The 9,138-nt window shown below is 42.6% G+C and overlaps 1 pseudogene; it reads right to left on the reverse strand.

Moving 5' to 3' along the window:
- Positions 1–787: 787 nt before the first annotated feature.
- Positions 788–1,742, reverse strand: LOC149839572 (25S ribosomal RNA; annotated as a pseudogene; the record flags this gene model as incomplete).
- Between the last annotated feature and the right edge of the window lie 7,396 nt (positions 1,743–9,138).

Below are 9,138 nucleotides of genomic sequence, written 5' to 3' on the forward strand. Positions count from 1 at the left end.
GCTTGGCACAAAAGAAAAATCATGAAATACAAGAAGAAAATGGATGGAATGAAAACCATGCTGTCAAATGTTGTCATGCTTTCTGCAGCGGCTAGCCTGGCATTCAGCATGCAAACCTGGAAACAATGAAAAGCTCAATAAATAACAAAGAAAGCAGAAAATCAAAGAGTTGCCAAAAATGCACTAAAAATACACAATTGAAAGCATGCTGTCATGATTGCTTTCTGCAAGCATGTTGTTAAATGCTGTCAAATGCTTTCTGCAAGCATGCTGTCAAGCTTTCTGCAGCGGCTAGCCTGGCATTCAGCATGCAAACCTGAAAACACAATGAAAAGCTCAATAAATAACAAGTCAGCAGCTGCAGTCCCTTGCCTTAATATAAAGCCACTTTCTGGTGGTTTCTTCAACCTCAGCTGCAGTGGTGATGGCAGTTCTCACATGCACAAAGTAAAAAACATAGAGGACATAAGACCTATAAACTAAAGTGAAATGAGCAAGAAATGAGAGAAGAAAAGAACGGAAACAGACTTCAATATAAAAACTTTTTTATTATACATCATAAACTCCATATTTCAGTGTAGATGAACATGTTTCATAAAGCAAATTTTATTCACCAATGCTTTTCAAGGAGTTCAGTTCCCTCACAAGCTTCGATGCAAGACACTCGATATGACGCAACTGTCTCTGTGAAAATTAAAGTCAATGGCCTTCTGAGCATACGAGCAGATGGAAGCACACTCGGAGCAGGTGCAAGAGACCATACAAGGTGAAAAAGGAAAGGAGGGACGAGTAGATGCGACAAGAGGCTGAATTTCAATGGATCGTGGCAGCAAGGCCACTCTGCCACTTACAATACCCATCAGGTATTTAAGTCGTTTGCAAAGGATTCAACCCGCCGACCGATAGGAATTACATTTCAAGGCTACCTGCACGGCTCATCTGTCACATGAGATCACTTGGGAGCATGAGGCCCATACTGTGGGTCAACATACGGACTGCAGGGACAAGCGCCACTTCTTAGCTTGGATTCTGACTTACAGGCATTCAGTTATAATCCGGCACAAGGTAGCTTTGCGCCACTGTCTTTTCAACCAAGCGTGATTGCCAATTATGTGAACCAACGGTTCCTCTCGTACTAAGTTGAATTACTATCATGGCACGATCATCACTAGGGTAAAACTAGCCTATCTCACAATGGTCTAAACCCAGCTCACGTTCCCTATTGGTGGGTGAACAATCCAACACATTGTGAATTCTGCTTCACAATGATAGGAAGAACCAACATCAAAGGATAAAAAAACAATGTTGCTATGAATTTCTAACACCTCTAGCTTCAAATTCTGAAGGTCTAAAGGATCGATAGGCCATGCTTTCACGGTTCATATTTGTACTAGAAATTAGAATCAAACGAGCTTTTACCCTTTTGTTTCACACGAGATTTTTGTTCTCGTTGAGCTCATCTTAGGACATCTGCATTATCTTTTAACAGATGTGCCGTCCAGCCAAACTTTCCATCTGACAATGTCTTCCACCCGGATCGTTCAACACAAGGCAGACCTTGGAACCAAAAGGAGAGGTGATGCCCCGCCTCTGACTCACAAAATAAGTAAAATAACTTTAAAAGTAGTGGTATTTCACTCATGATGCTGAAACAACTCCCACTTATCCTACACCTCTCAAGTCATTTCACAAAGTCGGACTAGAGTCAAGCTCAAGAGGGTCATTTTTCCCCGCTGATTCTGCCAAGCCCATTCCCTTGGTTGTGGTTTCGTCGGATAGTAAACAGAGATAGTGGGAATCTCATTAATCCATTCATGCACATCACTAATTAGATGACAAAACATTTTGCTACATTAAGAGAGTAATAGCTACTCTCGTCATTTAGCTACGCTTGGTTGAATTTCTTCACTTTGACATTCAGAGCATTGGGAATAAATCACATTGCGTCAACATCCATCGGGACCATCGTTGTCACAGACCTACTTTTTTAATAGGCTAGTGTGGTGCGACGGTCCTTCCTTACCATTGCAAGCCTTCTGGTTGCTCGTTTGCCATTGCGGAAGCTTTGATAACTGAGAGTGCAAGAGAGCGAAAATTAGAGAGAAAGATAAATCACAATCACTTGAAAGCAATCACAACGAGGGTGAACAAAAGAAAGCGCTTTGTATTTGCATTCATTCATATTTTTGCTCGAGAGCTCATTACAGTTCAGATCTACGGGTTAACCCTTTAAGGTATTGATTAACCTGAACCAAAGTACATGGGTGGCTCAGAGAAAGTTACAAGTGACTCGACACTTTACATCAAGACTTAACCAAAGCAAAATAAACTTCATACATAACTGTACAAAGTAGGTCGTAGGAGAACATGCTCACTCCTTCAAATCATGTGCCGCCCTCAGTGAAATCTGCTTCGTGGTAGGCCCTGACGTCGGCTGCATAGCAGCTCTTCATCCGGAATGATGGCTCCCACGTCGGCTTCGTTGTCTCCTCCCACTGCACCAAATACTTCTTCGCTTCGCCTAAGTAATTGACCATGTGGTGAAAGATCTTGATGGGACGCTTTTCGGCCCGTTGTATTGATGGGGCCCTCTATAGGATAGGAGTGTGTTATGGTATGCTACATTCTGGATTTCCCTCTTCTGCATTGAACAGTTTTAGGTTGCACATGTGGAACACCAGGTGCACCTTAAAGTTTGAGGGCAGGTCCAGTTTGTACGCTAGGTTGCCTACCTTCTTGGTGATGGTGAATGGTCTCTCGTACTTCCTAATAAGTCCACGGTGTCGTCCATGAAAGATTCCTATGTGATCCAGGTAGAGTTTCACCAACACCTGGTCCCCAACACAGAACCCAACAGGATGATGGTGCTTGTCTGACCACTTTTTCATCCTCTTGGTTGCTTTATGCAGAAACACCTTTGCCAGCTCGGTTTGCTTATGCCAATCTCAAACAAACTGATAGGCAAAGGATGTCTTTCCCTTCGCCTTTGAGGCTAGAGTATGCGAGGTTAGCGGCTGTTGTCCCGTGGCTATCTCGAATGGGTTGTGGCCTGAAGACTCTCTCTTTTGAAGATTATAGCACAATTGGGCCACGTCTAGGAGCTTTACCGAGTCTTTCTTATTGACGCTAACAAAGTGCCTAAGGTATTGCTCTAATAGTTTGTTGATGCACTCTGTTTGCCCATCGGTTTATGAGTGAAAACTTGTTGAAAATAGCAGATCAGAGCTGAGTAGCCAAAATACTTCACGCTAGAATTTTTCCATGAAGCAAGCATTGCAATTGCTCATAATGCTTCTTGGTACACCTCAATGTTTCACCACATGCTTGACGAACAACTCCATTGTCTTCTCTGCAAGGCACTCTTTGAAAGCTGGAATGAAAGTGACATATTTAGAGAAATGGTCCACCACCACCAGGATGGAGCTGAAGCCATCAACCTTCAGCAAGATAACAATAAAGTCCATGAAAATGCTTTTTCAAGGACGTTCTGGGATAGGTAGAGGCTTAAGGAGGCTACCAGTCTTTTGGTTGGTCCCCTTGTTTTGCTGGCAAATAAAGCATGTTCGCACATACTCCTCCACATCATCTCTCATTTGCAGCCAATAGTAACTACGTGCAAGGAGTGTTAGGGTCCGCTCCTAACCTGGATGATCGGCCCATAAAGTATCATAGCACTCCTTATGCAATTCGCGATGAAGGTTTCCTTACCATGGCACAAAGATGCGACCCCCTTTAGTCAAGAGCAGGCCATCTCGTAGCCAAAATATCTAAATCTTTTCCGCTTGTGCCAGAGAGACAAGGTGTTGCGCTGTTGTGTCCTCTTGCATTCCTTCGTGAATGTGGTCGAGCAATGCACCCTCCAAGCAAACTTCAGAAGGCTCTGCTCGCACAACCACCAATTTTTCCTTGTGACTTAGGGCATTATCAACAATGTTGGTTTTCTCCACCTTATACTTCATAGCGAAGTCGAACTCAGCTAGAAACATTTGTCATTGAGCTTGCTTGGATGTTAGCTTATTTTGCGTATGAAAATAGCTTGTGGTGATGTCTGTTTTGATGATAAATTGGGCACTCAGTAGATAGTGTCGTCAGGTCTTAAGGCAGTGCATGATGTTCATCATTTCATGCTCATGCACAGTGTTGCGCCTCTCTGCATCCTTTAGCTTCCAACTTTCATAAGCACTTGGATGACCCTCCTACATAATAACTCTGCCTATGGCGAAGTTTGAGACGTCTGTGTGGACTTTAAAGGGTCTTGAGGGATTCAACAACCATAGCACTAGTTTCCTCACCAGGGCCTTCTTCAAGCCGTCAAAGGTATCTTGGCAGACTCTTGTCCAAAGTCATACCTGATTCTTTTTTAGCAAATTCATAAGGGGCACAACAATGAGGGAGTAGACCTCGATGAATCGTCGATAATAGTTGGCCAAGCTAAGGAATGACCACAATACTGACACCTTGGTTGGCAGATTCCATTCCTGGATAGCTCTTATCTTCTGTCAGTCCATGCACAACAAATCATGCCCCACGAGGTGGCCAAGGAAGCTGATCTCTTTCTAGTTGAAGAGACAATTGCCTCGCTTGACATAGAGGTCATTCTCCTTCAACACTTGAAACATTGTTCGCAAGTGCCTGACATATTTCTCCATGCTACTGTTATAAATCACAATGTCGTTGAGAGAAACTACCACAAACTTGTCTAAGGGTAGAAGATCTTGTTCATCAATGTCGTGAATGTGGCCGAAGCATTTGTCAACACAAATGATATCACTAGGAATTCATAGACACCATAGCGAGTGACACAAGTTGTCTTGGGTTCATCACCATCAGCAATTCTCACTTGTCAGTAACCCAATCATAGATCTAGCTTTAAAAAGACATGGGTACTGCCTAGCTGGTCGAACAAGTCCACTATCAGTGGTAATGGATAATTTTTTTTCATCGCGACCTTGTTTAATGCACAGTAATCCATATATAACCATTTAGAACCATCATGCTTCACCTGAAAGAGCATAGTGGCACCAAAGGGTGTTTTATAAGGATGAATAATGCTTGCCTCTAACATCTCGTCTAGCTACCTATGCAACTTCTTCAATTCAGTCGGCCTCATGCGATAAGGGACCATGACAGGGGGCTTTGCTCTAGGGTTCAACTCTATCTTGTGGTCAACCTCACATCTTGGTGGCAGACACTTCAGTATTTCTTGGGGCATCACTCCTCGAAACTCAACCAATAATGGAGCAAGAGTTGGCGGCACTACTATTTTTACCTTTCATTTTTCAGTGTGCACGATGACTAAGAATGTATGTTCTCTCTGCTTGACACCCTTCTTTAATTGCATAATAGATAGCATTGAAAACTTACCTCCAAGAGTAAGGCACTGCACCATGTGTGAAGAGTTTGTCTCCATGATTGTCAACGAGTTAAACTTCGACAACATCATCACATTTTGGTTGCAAAGAAACTCCATGCCCAAAATCATTCTGTAGTCGTCTAGAAACACCACTGAGAAGTTGGCTTTGTCGACCCAACTTCCAATTTGGATAGTCATATCCCTTGCTTCACCAAGGATTGGCGTGACCCTAGAGTTCGTCGTCTTGATAGTCATTTTCTTTGGTCTAGGCTTTAATCCCAACCGCTCTGCCTCTTTCTGCGAGACGATGTTATGCGTGGCTCCGGAGTCTACCATTATCGTAGTAGACTTCCCATTCATAATGACTTCCAGATACATGAGTTCTTTGCTAACGGGCATGCTTTCGACTGTGCAACTTCTAACTGCGTTGATCGTCTGTATAACTCCCATCCTTGGTTGCACGACCTCGACATCACTACTCTCCACCTGCACTATATTAGCCTACTCGCCATCCCTCATGAGGCGCTTTGGACATTACCTAGTGATATGTCTATCGCCACATAACCAACAAGTCACAACTGGCCCTTTGTTGTCGTTACTATTATGATTTCTATAAGTCTATCTCTTGTCAGAATGGTGTTGGGTCGACGTCTCACCTTTATTATCGCATTGATCCTCTTTCTTGCCTCTGTGGTTCAGCTTCTTTCCAGCCTTAGTCAATGGAGTGAAGGGCTTGCGTTGTATATCTACTAGTCGCTCGGTTGTCACATACATATCTTCCAAAGTCTCGAGATTGCTCCTTTCCACTTCAAACTGTGCTCAAGGTTGTAGTCCCACAATAAACCAGTTGAGTCTGTCTTCATCCAGCATATTGGGTATGTCTAGCATAAGCTTCTAGAACATCTTGATATAGTCTATCAAGACTTTAGTGTGCTTGAGTTCTGCCATCATTCAATAAGATTGCCAGTGTACATTCCTTGTCATAAAGTAGTTGTGTAGCTCAATTTTGAAGGATTCAAAGATATCAATCACACAGTAGCCTCTTTCTATGTCGCTACCTTTCTATGTCCACCAGGTTATAGCATCTCTGTCAAGTAGAGTTGTTATCGCCTTCACCATGAGGTCTTCGATCAATACATTCTGAATATTTAAATAGTCTTTCACTTGGGACAGAAAGTTTTATATGGCCTTGTTATCCCTAGAACTATTGAATTTAGCTGACCTCGGCACATCTATCATTGATGGCCTATCGTCATTTCTGCCATTAAGGGTAATTGTCTGTTGCACAGTGCGGTTCTTCAACTGAAGCTCCTCAACTTCAGTCTGCAGGGTGGTCATTATCATAATCAGCAATGCAACTTGTCCCATCAACAAGTTTACATGCTCTCGTAGGCTTGTCACATCATCGTTCAATCTTCTGAATGACTTAACTGAGCATGAAATTGCTTCCTCGTGCAAAGTCACATCAGCCATGACGATCACAACTATCTGCTCATGGCCCCAAGGTGAATCCATCTCCTCGACTTCGGCAACTGCCTTTTCTTTGGTGCTCTGCAAGTGTATCGGGGCGCCATGATGTCTTTCTCATCTCGAGAACGAGCTCTGGTATCACTTGTCACGTGTCTACTTCTTCAATAGGCCAGTGTGGTGCGACGATCCTTTCTCCTTTTCTTTCTCCTCTTCCTCTCCCTCTCACTTTCCTTCTCCGCCCCCACCATCACCGAAGTCCTTTTCCTCTGCAACCCTACCTCCCCTTCCCTCTCTCGCGCTGTGAAGCTGCACCCTAAACCGCCGGAGGAAGATTGACCACCGTTTGAGCTGCCCCTACTGGTGCTGGAGACCGTTGTGTGAGGGGCTCCAAGGATTGGTAGTCATTCTCTCTTTGTCCTTGTTCTGATCGAGTTTTTCTTCGGATGGTGCAAACCCTTGTTTTCCCCCCTCTTGCTGAATTCGTGACCTTTTTTGGGAGATTGTAGTTTTATAACGAGAACTCTCTTTCTGCATGATAATTGTATTCACGGAGTAGTTCCTCTATTTGAATGTTTGGTTTTTGGGGTTTTGGTTTTTAGCTTTTTTCTGGACGGAAATCGGAATCGGTCCAACCATTGATTATCGGTGGTTTGTGTAACTTGAGTTAATGTGCTTATAGGTACCACCTCTTTTTGTTGACTGTTTTTCCCATGATTCTAGAAGGCATGGGAAACGTCTCTGATGGAGGCATTTGCCTTGACGGCTAACTTTCATGGTTGTGTGTGTGTGTGTGTGTGTGTGTGTGTGGTGGGGGGTCGATACTATACTTTCTGATGCATTGCTAAGCGTTGGTGGGAAGACCGAAGACGTTTTTACGTGAATGGTAGCGTTGATCCTGGTAGCAGCTCATAGGGATGTTCTGCTGTTCGAGTTCCTAGCATGAACATACTCGGTTAAATTGACTATCGCGATATTGGTTTTTATTCTTGGAATCAAAATTCCATTTGGATGCGTTGAGGTTTTTGTTCTTTGTAAATTGCATGAAACTGGGAATCCATATTCTGTGAATGCAGGAACTAAGAAGCACCTTTCGCTAAATTTTTTGGTACAGGATCCATTATGCGTCAAAACAAAATTTTTGTTAGATTGAATCTGCTAAAAATGCCACTAGCCAAACATGCTGCAATATGTTTTTTATTTTTCCACTTTTTGATGTCCATTGTTTGCTAATCATATCGTTCTGTTTTTTAGGTGCTGTTTGTTTGAAATTCAGTAGTTTGATCTGTCCCTGCATGGGTCAGTGGTAGATTGGCTTCACATTATCAGAATTTGGTGTCTTGGAAGGATGTGTCATCAAAATTGCTAGACTTGTTACCGACCAATGATGATGGGAGTATCACCCCAAAATCTTGATGGTAACACAAGCTACTACTTTGTGTGAGAAACATACTTTACTGGAGTTGCATTCTCTATATCAATAAGGAGAGCGCCTTTTCTGAAACAAATAGCCATGTAACAACAATAGATGTACCCACAGTTGGGTCAGATATAGTAATGAATTCTAAAATCTAATTGGATTTAGATGCGGATTGGGATATGCAAGGATCTGTTTTCAACTAATAAAGGCCAAGTTGTTTAGTCATTGGAAGGGTTTGGCTATGCAACTGTTTAGTCAATGCTCTTTTATTGTTCTTGTATTCTGAAGTCCAACAAATCAGCTGATACTTTACCGCCTACTTTTGAGCAGCTATACAAAGCTTTGATTTGCATTGCTTCATAGTGTGTTCCTGATGTTTATAGGCATAGAGTTTTCCAAACTATTAAAACATGAAAGCTTATCTACAGGCAGCTTCATGATTCATTATATACATCTTCTGTTTGTGGATTTTGCTGGAGCTGATTGTTAAAGCTGACTGAGATTTTGTTTCACTGCAGCATGGATTGCAAGCCAGTAATGCACTACATTAAATCCAGCAGACAACACAAGAGTCCTGTAGCAGGTATGGTTTGTTTTATGTTTCATTGCGCAATCCGTTTATTTGTCATGTAGTGCACTTGAATATTCTTTTGCACAGGTTGTCCCAAGATTCTGGCTCCAGAAAGAGTTGTGTGTGATCCTCTTTTGCCGATAGATATTGAGGAATTGCACTCTCAGAGCATCCAAAATTCAGGCTCCCACATGGTTGAGGATTGTACACAGCTTGATGAGGACTGATTTTAGTACATGAAGATGCCCTACTAACATGAATTCTCTCACTTTTGTTTTATATTGAATGAAATACTTCCACATGTAATCTATTGCATGGGGGCATTTT

The sequence above is a fragment of the Nuphar pumila genome, chromosome 4 (assembly GCF_984573655.1).
Source record: "Nuphar pumila chromosome 4, dmNupPumi1.hap1.1, whole genome shotgun sequence".
Taxonomy (NCBI): domain Eukaryota; kingdom Viridiplantae; phylum Streptophyta; class Magnoliopsida; order Nymphaeales; family Nymphaeaceae; genus Nuphar; species Nuphar pumila.